The sequence below is a fragment of the Triticum dicoccoides genome, chromosome 5A, assembly GCF_002162155.2.
Source record: "Triticum dicoccoides isolate Atlit2015 ecotype Zavitan chromosome 5A, WEW_v2.0, whole genome shotgun sequence".
In the NCBI taxonomy this organism is placed as follows: domain Eukaryota; kingdom Viridiplantae; phylum Streptophyta; class Magnoliopsida; order Poales; family Poaceae; genus Triticum; species Triticum dicoccoides.
Genome location: NC_041388.1, coordinates 436406149 through 436416855, shown reverse-complemented (window position 1 = coordinate 436416855; position 10707 = coordinate 436406149). Strand labels below are relative to the sequence as shown.

Below are 10707 nucleotides of genomic sequence, written 5' to 3'. Positions count from 1 at the left end.
GTCCGAAAAAATTACATACATTCATTTTGACCTATAGTTTCTTTTATCTAGATTTTCAAATTTTAAATTATTTGAGTTCGAACACAAATTTACATTAGTTATGCACTATATTTTTTAATCTACATTTTTAATTTAAAATTACTAAAATTCATACAAAATTTTAGTTGATTTGTCCAAAAAATACGTACACTCATTCTGCACTATACTTCCTATCTAAAATTTTAAATTTAAAATAACTTGAATTCAGACAAAATCTAGTTGATTTATCCCAAAAAGTTTATCTAGAATTAAGTAATTTTCTTACATAGAAAAAAGAATACATAAGATAAATTGTGCTTATCTATTTAAATGTCATTGTGTCCAGATGGTTGGCGCTCGCACGTGCGGCGAGCTTACGTGGTCATAGGTTAGAACTGGTGCCTTCCCCTTTGCTCGTTTGGTTTCTACTTTAACTCGTACGGTTTATCTTATATAAAGCTAATTGTGCTCTATAACGTCAACAGTAAGGAGGTCAAGTGGCTATCTAAGCGAGGCGAATAATAGCAGGTCGTGTGTTTGAATCCTGCTGCTCCTCTAGCACTTTTCATTTTATTTGAGGATTTTCTGCATAAATAAATAAAATGCAAGGGTGTTTTTTGAAAAAAAAATACAGTGCATGCGGATTACCCACTGCGTCCGCCACTGACAGTGGACCCCTGCCAAGTTAGCAAGCCAAGCGTGCACATGATACGGTAGAAAGCACCGTATATGAACGGAAAGACAAGTTAGATGACCAGAAAGACGTATTTTACAAGTTTATGCACCAAACTGACCATCATATGCAAGTTCTGTGACCTGTGGTGTATTTACCTCTTTCTGAAATGCATCTTGTCAGCTACTTTACTTAGGGCAAATTTCTGCTAGCTAGGCAGAGCTCATGCTTTCTGAAATACATAAGTACGCTACTTGATCAGCTCACCTCTGTTGTGTACTCCCTCCGTAAACTAATATAAGAGCGTTTAGATCACTAAGTGAGTACTACGTACCTACGAGCCTCACAACACGGAGATCACTGTTCTTCTAGTGGTTTTGTACTGGGTTTGTACCCGTGGTCTATGCTTTGTGTCTTGACTAGCGCACGCAGCCACTGAAAGAATTGGTGGAAGCGTATGCACTCTGGTAGGGACGCGTACGTGTTATATAGCACAAGATTATAAGGTTCGGCCGGTGGTTATTAGCCTTGACCTCTGTTCCAAGTTATACACAAGATAAGGAGATAGATATCAATCTAGTCTAACCACCGGCCATGTTTACAACGGATCACACGTACACAATATTGATACAAGTTGACACGACTACAAGTCTATCGTCTAACATCCTCCCTCAATCTAAACGTGTCAAGGTTGAGATTGTTCTTGAACGCTTGTAGTTGTCGAACTTGTAGAGGTTTTGTAAAACCATCAGCAACTTGGTCCCCTGTTGGAATGAATCTGATCTCTAGCATTTTTCTTGCAACTCTTTCTCTAACAAAATGAAAATCAATTTCTATGTGTTTCGTCCTTGGATGAAGCACAGGGTTAGCAGAAAGATATGTTGCTCCAAGATTATCACACCAGAGATAGGAGATATGTGGTCTTTCGACGCCCAACTCATCTAGTAGGGTTTCTACCCACATTACCTCAGCTGTTGCATTTGCAAGAGGCTTATATTCTGCTTCAGTGCTAGAACGAGAAATTGTTGCTTGTTTCTTTGCATTCCATGATATGAGGTTAGAGCCAAAGAACACAGCAAACCCACCAGTAGATCTCCTATCATCAGGACATCCTGCCCAATCTGCATCAGAAAAAGCACTTACTGTCGTTGAAGGTGACTTGCATATTCTGAGACCTGTTCCAGCACTTCCTTGAATGTATTCACATCTGTCCAGTGTAAGGATGTAGGAGCATGCAAGAACTGACAAACCTTATTAACAGAGTAAGCTATGTTAGGTCTTGTTAAGGTTAAATATTGAAGTGTACCAACTATACTTCTGTATTTGGTTCCTTCTTCTGGGCTCAACTTTTCTCCTTCATGCAATGATAATTTTTCAGTTGTAGACAGAGGTATGCTTGTAGGTTTGCAATCCTTCATGCCTACACGCTTGATTATGTCTCTAGCATATTTCTCTTGAGTTAACAGAATACCATCATGTGCCTTTTTAACTTCAATACCTAGAAAGTAACTTAGTTCTCCTAGGTCCTTAAGAGCAAACTCATTTTTCAAATTCTTAAGTAAAGCTGAGGTGGCTTCTTGTGATGAGCTAGCAACAATTATATCATCTACATAAATGAGCATGAAGATGATCACCTTCCCTTTCTTGAAGAAGAATAAAGAAGTATCTCCCTTTGAGGGTCGAAAGCCAAGTTGTTGCAGTTTCATACTCAATCTAGAGTACCAAGCCCTGGGTGCCTGTTTCAAGCCATACAGAGCTTTGTCCAATTTACACACATGTTGAGATTTGATGCCATCCACAAAACCAGGTGGCTGTCGCATATAGACCTCTTCCTCGAGAACGCCATGCAAGAACGCATTCTGTACATCCAATTGACGAAGGCTCCATCCTCTGGAGACAACAATGGACAAAACAAGCCTGATAGTAGCTGCCTTCACAACAGGACTAAAGGTATCCTCATAATCAATACCATAGCGTTGTTTGAACCCTTTAGCAACTAGTCTAGCTTTATACATGTCTATGGTACCATTAGAATTCCTTTTTATTTTGTACACCCATTTACAATCTATAACATTTCTTCCTCGTTTAGGTAGAACTAGATGCTAAGTGCGATTTCTCATAAGTGCATCATACTCTATCTCCATAGCATGTTTCCAGTTTTTATCATTTAAAGCTTCTGTTAAATCTCTTGGCTCTCTAGCACCAGCAAAGTTCACAAACTTGAAATTTTATCATACCTAGCTGTTCCATCCTTAGGAACAAGCGGTTTGAAGATACCTTTCTGCGAGCGTGTACTGGGCCGTCCTATATTCACAGGAGATCCTGTTGCCGCAGAGGATTCGGTACCTCGTACCTCTGACGAGCGCACCAGCAGATCTCCCTCGACTGCCGCTCGGTCGGGCGTGGGATCACGCGCTGGTGGCGACAGCGACAGGTCAGGCCCACGTGCAGGCGACGGCGTGCCAGGCGATACGCGCCCAGGAGACCATGCGCTGCCATCATCACTGCGGGGTGACGTCGATGGGTCAGGCCCACCGCGTGGGGACACACCAGTCGACGCGGTTTCTCCAGACCGCGTGCCCATCTCGCGTCGCGTGTCACGTCCCGACGCGCCAGCCTCAGGTCCACCACCCGCGGCCCCAGCGGCGGCGACAGGATCCACCTGGGGATCCGTCCGCGCAGGGGATCGCGTAGGAGGTGTGCTGCCAGAGGATCTCTCGGGATCAGAAGTAGCCAGAGGATCTCCCTCGTGTCCCGTGCCAACCTGGTTTGGACCTATTTGCTGCATAAAATCATAGGCTAGACCAGGATTTTCTGCCGCATTTTTTGCATTTTGCTCTGCAACACAGTTATCAGGATTAGTAGTACTATTAATCACATGATCATCAACATTTTCTCCCCCATGATCAGAAGGATTAAGCAGCTCCGGTGGTAACAAAAGGATTTCAACACGTAGCCGAGCACCTGCATTAGGATGGAGAGTGGAAAAGGGAAAGGTGTTTTCATCGAACACTACATCCCAAGAAATATAAACTCGTCCTGTAGATATGTCAAGACATTTATAGCCCTTGTGCAAATTACTATATCCAAGGAATGTGCATTGCTTGGAGCGAAACTGGAGCTTGTGATTATTGTATGGTCGTAGATTAGGCTAGCATGCGCAGAGGATTTTCGAAATTTATGACTTTGCTAGGCATCCTATTGATTAGATAGGTAGCAGCAATGAAGGCCTCATCCCAGAACTTTAATGGCATGGAGGCTTGAGCAAGCAAGGACAAACCAACTTCGACAATATGTTGATGTTTACGCTCAGCTGATCCATTCTGCCGATGAGCATGAGGACAGGAGACATGATGTGATATTCCAATTTTTGTGAAAAAAGAATTCAACTTCTCATACTCTCCACCCCAATCCGTTTGAAGGGCAAGAATTTTTCTATCAAATTGTCTTTCAACGAGGTTTTGAAAGTCATGAAATTTCTGAAAAACTTCAGACTTATGTTTGATTAGGTAGATCCAGGTAAATTTACTGAAATCATCAATGAAACTCACATAGTATTTTTTTTCTTCCTACGATTTCAATGGCAGGACCCCATACATCAGAGAAAATGAGTTCCAAAGGAAACTTTGATTCACTAAAAGATTGTGGATAAGGCAACTGGTGACTTTTGCCTTTTTGGCATGCGTCACAAACAAGATTATTCTCATTATTACTATCACACGGGAGTTTATTTTCACTAAGAATCTTCCTAACAACAATGGAAGATGGGTGACCAAAACGTCGGTGCCACCAGTCCAAAGATGGTCTAGTGACACTTAGCACTTGCTTCCTGACGTTTCCTCCGGTGTGTTTGACAGGATAGAGACCTCCTCTACCCCTGCCTCGAAGAAGGACCCTCCTCGTTTCCAGATCCTTTACAAGGAAAAAATGAGGGTGAATTTCAACAAAGGTATCATTATCAATGGCAAGTTTACTTGCAGAAATCAGATTTTTTGTGGCCTCCGGAACATGAAGGACATCATTCAAAAGAAGATCATGATCAGGGGTTGAAATAGTTGTATGACCAATGTGATCGATAGTCATACCTGATCCATTTGCGGTGTGGATTTGTTCGCCGCCGCTGTACCTCTCCCGGACGGTCAGCTTTTCCAAGTCGCTGGTGATATGGTAAGTGGCTCCGCTGTCCATATACCAGTTCGTGTCCATGCCGTACTGGGGAGCCGCCACCACGTTCACCGAGCGCTCTTCCCCTCCTTGATAGGAGGAGTCATAGCGCTTCCAGCACTTCCATGCTGGATGCCCGAGCTTGCCGCAGATCTGACAAGCAACCTTGGCAGCGGGATTGTTGTTGTAGTTCCCGCCGCCACCACCGTTGTTTCCCCCCATGTTGCCGTGGTTCGGCTGCTTGTTGAAGTTGCCGCGGCCGTGGTCACCACCGCCGCCGCCGCCACCGCCTTGCCTGGGGAAGTTGCGGCCGCGGTCACCACCGCCACCATCGTTGTTGTTGTTATGCTTGTTGGAGCGTCTGCGGGAGGCCGCGTTTGCAGAGGACTGGGAGGACCCGCCGCGCAGATTCATACGTGTCTCGAAGCTCAAAAGCTGCGAGTACAGCTCGGGGACGGTCACCGGCTCGACCCGAGAGCACATGGCAGAAACCATGGGGTCGAACTCCTCATCGAGTCCAGCAAGGATATGAGACACAACATCCTCCTCATCTACTTTCTTTCCTGAAGCAACAAGTTCATCACATAAAGATCTAATCTTACCAACATATTCAGTGATGTTGGAGTGCCCTTCTGAAGATTCGCCAGTGCAACTCTGACATTGACGGTGAGGGCGCGGGTGTGCGAGGCCAGCATCCCCTGCACCGTGTTCTAGAGCTCGGCGGCGGTGTGGCAGGTTGCCACTTGGATGGCCATCTCGCGCGGCAGGGAGGACAGCAGGTAGGAGAACACCTGCTGATCCTTCGCGTACCACGCGGAGAACTCCAGGTTGGCTGCCTTCGACTTGGTCTTGCCATCGTCGGAGGTGACTTCAACATTCAGAGGGGGCACTACCTGGTCGATGTTGAGGTAGCCCTGCATTTGCGCCCCCCTGATCGCCGAGAGCACGGTTGCGCGCCATAGTGCCTCGTTCCTCTCATGAGCTTCTCGGTGACGCTGTGTGCAAATGGTGACGAGGGGAAGGAAGTGGAGCTTGAAGATGTCGCCATGGATGTGAGTGAGGCAGGCTCTGATTACCATGAAAGAATTGGTGGAAGCGTATGCACTCTGGCAGGGACGCGTACGTGTTATATAGCACAAGATTACAAGGTTCGCCCGGTGGTTATTAGCCTTGACCTCTACTCCAAGTTATACACAAGATAAGGAGATAGATATCAATCTAGTCTAACCACATGTCATGTTTACAACGGATCATACGTACACAATATTGATACAAGTTGACACTACTACAAGTCTATCGTCTAACATCCACCACGTACAATCTGCATCAAACTAGATCCCAAACCTGCCAACCACTACCAGAAAAACTGGGTTGCCGACGGCCAAATCTATGCCGGCGGCCCCCGTCGGCATCTATGGACCTATGCCGACGGCCAAGGATAGGCCGTAGGCGTAGAATAGCCGTCGACATACATCCATCTATGCCGACGGGGCCGTCGGCATAGACGAGGCCGTCGGGACCGCCCGAGATACGCCTACGGGGCCCGTCGGCATAGGACAGGCCGTCGGCATAGCCCGGGCCCACCTGCCCGGTCAGCGCTGACCATTTGACGGCGTTGATCCTACGCCAACGAGCGGTAATGACGGGCGTCGGCATACCTGTGGCAGAGGTATGCCTACGGCATAGCCGTCGGCATAGGCCCCTCTGCCACGTCCACGATCCGTGTGCCACGCCACGTCATTGATCCGTGTGTGCACAGATATGCCGACGGCCTTGCCGTCGGCATATGTTTACTTTACTTAATTTTTTATTTTTACTTTGGTTATCTGTGGCAGAGGTATGCCTACGGCACAGTCGTCGGCATAGGCCCCTTCGCCATGTCATCGATCCGTGTGCCACGCCACGTCATTGATCCGTGGGACAACCTCCGTCATCGATCCGTGTATTTTACTTTATTTTTTTATTTTTACTTTGTTTTGTTATTTTTACTTTATTTTAGTTTTTGCTTTTGCATAAGATAATTATCCCTTATCTAAAATAAACATACCCGATGGTATATCGATTGCCCCCCGTTACGAACGTCGCTATCGCCGTGTCACGGAGGGGGGAAACGGTCGACACGGAAGGAATTCTGGTTGGTGGGGGGATTCGGGGTGTAGCTTTGTCACCGAAACATCGCACGGGTCCAGATGCACATGTCAAAATGTTCATGCATGCGTAGACGCCCGTCTTGGGGCTCCGGGGTGTGCCCCCCCTCACGGACGGCACTGCCGCCGGCACATGGAGGGGGGAAACGGACGCGTGGGGTCTACACGAAGGGGATCTTGCTGTGGGTCTGGCCCGGATGTTGCTCCAAAGTGTTCCTATGGGCTGACCTAACACAACCGGGTGGGGAGGTCCACTGGTCAAAGCCCGTCCGTGCAAAGTCAAAGGGCTAGATCCCGTGGTCAAACGCTACAAGGTTAGGCGGGACGGGGGCACTGGGGGTAGCAATGCCACCGGAGCGTCGCACCGGGCCCTCATACATGCGGGGTGGTGTGGTGGCATGTCCGAAGAGGCGGGACGCGTCTCCGGTGCGTGCCCCCCCCCCTCACGGACGGCGATGACACGGTAGTAGACATTCTGCGGTAACGATGCGGCGTCAATATTACTAAATGCTCGGAGCGCGATAAAATCAAGAGTTTTTTTGCACGACGTGGGCACATGTGCTATAGGAACGATGGTATTTTTTCATAATTTTTAGTGATGGAGAAGTATCCGAAAAATTCCCTCTACGCAGATTGCCCTTCGCGCGTCTACGGCTGTGGCCGGCGGCCTCCGGGGGCTAGCATGCCGCCAAATCTTGCATAGGCGGCCTCTCACAAGTCTAGAAGTGTTGTGGCGGTTGCAAACGCCCGGCACGCGTGTCCGGGGTGTGCCCCCCCTCACGGACGGCGCTGCCGCCCGCACCTGGAGGGGGGAAACGGACGCGTGGGGTCTACACAGAGGGGATCTTGCTGTGGGTCTGGCCCGGATGTTGCTCCAAAGTGTTCTTATGGGCTGACCTAACACAACCGGGTGGGAAGGTCCACTGGTCAAAGCCCGTCCGTGCAAAGTCAAAGGGCTAGATCTCGTGGTCAAACGCTACAGGGTTAGGCGGGACGGGGGCACTGGGGGTAGCAATGCCACCGAAGCGTCGCACCGGCCCCTCATACATGCGGGGTGGTGTGGTGGCATGTCCGAAGAGGCGGGACGCGTCTCCGGTGCGTGGTCCCCCCTCACGGACGGCGATGACACGGTAGTAGACGTTCTGTGATAACGATGCGGCGTCAATATTACTAAATACTCGGAGCGCGATAAAATCAAGATTTTTTTTGTACGACGTGGGCACATGTGCTATAGGAACAATGGTATTTTTTCATAATTTTTGGTGATGGAGAAGTATCCGAAAAATTCCCTCTACGCGGATTGCCCTTCGCGCGTCTACGGCTGTGGCCGGCGGCCTCCGGGGGCTAGCATGCCGCCAGATCTTGCGTAGGCGGTCTCTCAAAAGTCTGGAAGTGTTGTGGCGGTTGCGAACGCCCGACACGCGTGTCCGGGGTGTGCCCCCCTCACGGACGGCGCTGCTGCCGGCACCTGGAGGGGGGAAACGGACGCGTGGGGTCTACACGGAGGGGATCTTGCTGTGGGTCTGGCCCGGATGTTGCTCCAAAGTGTTCCTATGGGCTGACCTAACACAACCGGGTGGGGAGGTCCACTGGTCAAAGCCCGTCCGTGCAAAGTCAAAGGGCTAGATCCCGTGGTCAAACACTACAGGGTTAGGCGGGACGGGGGCACTAGGGGTAGCAATGCCGCCGGAGCGTCGCACCGGGCCCTCATACATGTGGGGTGGTGTGGTGGCATGTTCGAAGAGGCGGGACGCGTCTCCGGTGCGTGCCCCCCCTCACGGACGGCGATGACACGGTAGTAGACGTTCTGCGGTAACGATGCGGCGTCAATATTACTAAATACTCGGAGCGCGATAAAATCAAGAGTTTTTTGCACGACGTGGGCACATGTGCTATAGGAACGATGGTATTTTTTCATAATTTTTGGTGATGGAGAAGTATCCGAAAAATTCCCTCTACGCGGATTGCCCTTCGCGCGTCTACGGCTGTGGCCGGCGGCCTCCGCGGGCTAGCATGCTGCCAAATCTTGCGTAGGCGGCCTCTCACATGTCTGGAAGTGTTGTGGCGGTTGCAAATGCCCGGCACGCGTGTCCGGGGTGTGTCCCCCCTCACGGATGGCGCTGCCGCCGGCACCTGGAGGGGGGAAACAGACGCGTGGGCTCTACATGGAGGGGCGTGCCGCCTCTTCGGACATGCCACCACACCACCCCGCATGTATGAGGGCCCGGTGTGATGCTCCGGTGGCATTGCTACCCCTCCAGTGTCCCCGTCCCGCCTAACCCTGTAGTGTTTGACCACGGGATCTAGCCCTTTGACTTTGCACGGACGGGCTTTGACTAGTGGACCTCCCCACCCGGTTGTGTTAGGTCAGCCCATAGGAACACTTTGGAGCAACATCCGGGCCAGACCCACAGCAAGATCCCCTCCGTGTAGACCCGACGCGTCCGTTTCCCCCCTCCAGGTGCCGGCGGCGGCGCCGTCCATGAGGGGGGGCACACCCTGGACACGCGTGACGGGCGTTTGCAACCGCCACAACACTTCCAGACTTGTGAGAGACCGCCTACGCAAGATTTGACGGCATGCTAGCCCCCGGAGGCCGCCGGCCACAGCCGTAGACGCGCGAAGGGCAATACGCGTAGAGGGAATTTTTCGGATACTTCTCCATCACCAAAAATTATGAAAAAATACCATCGTTCCTATAGCACATGTGCCCACGTCGTGCAAAAAAACTCTTGATTTTATCGCGCTCCGAGTATTTAGTAATATTGACGCCGCATCGTTACCGCAAAACGTCTACTACCGTGTCATCGCCGTCCGTGAGGGGGGGGGGGGCACGCCCCGGAGACGCGTCCCGCCTCTTCGGACATGCCACCGCACCACCCTGTATGTATGAGGGCCCGGTGCGACGCTCCGGTGGCATTGCTACCCCCCAAGTGCCCCCGTCCCGCCAAACCTTAGCGTTTGACCACGCGATCTAGCCCTTTGACTTTGCATGGACGGGCTTTGACCACTGGACCTCCCCACCCGGTTGTGTTAGGTCAGCCCATAGAAACACTCTGGAGCAACATCCGGACCAGACCCATAGCAAGATCTCCTCCGTGTAGACCCGACGCGTCCGTTTCCCCCCTCCAGATGCCGGCGGCGGCGCCGTCCGTGAGGGGGGGCACACCTCGGAGACGCGTGCCGCCTCTTCGGACATGCCACCACACCACCCCGCATGTATGAGGGCCCGGTGCGACGCTCCGGTGGCATTACTACTCCCCCACGGCCCCCGTCCTGCCGTGATAGACCTCACGGGCGTGGCTGCCGCCGTGTCCCAGAGGGGGGAAACGGCCACGTCGGGCCGACACGGAGGGTATCTTTGGGTGGTTTGGGTCGGAATGGTGTCGGGGGGTGCAGCACATGCCGTAACAAAAAAATAAAAAATAAAAAAATGCCGTAACAAAAAATAAAAAAAATGAAGCCGTCGGCATAGCAGCGCACATGTCCACGGATCGATGACGTGGCAAAGGGGCGGAGCTATGCCGACGGCCAGGCCGTCGGCATAGGGCCGACCTTATCCCCTTGCAGTTCGCCCCCACCACCCATTCGCCATCCATCTCCCCCTTCCTTCCCAACCCACACCCACGCCGCCGCCCACCACCTCCGCCGCCCGCCCTGAGCACGCCACCGCCGGCCCCGAGCCCGCCGCCCCGCCCCGCCCCG

The 10707-nt window shown here is 51.1% G+C and overlaps 1 pseudogene; it reads right to left on the bottom strand.

The window, feature by feature from the left end:
- Positions 1–5274: 5274 nt before the first annotated feature.
- Positions 5275–5413, bottom strand: LOC119304613 (annotated as a pseudogene).
- Between the last annotated feature and the right edge of the window lie 5294 nt (positions 5414–10707).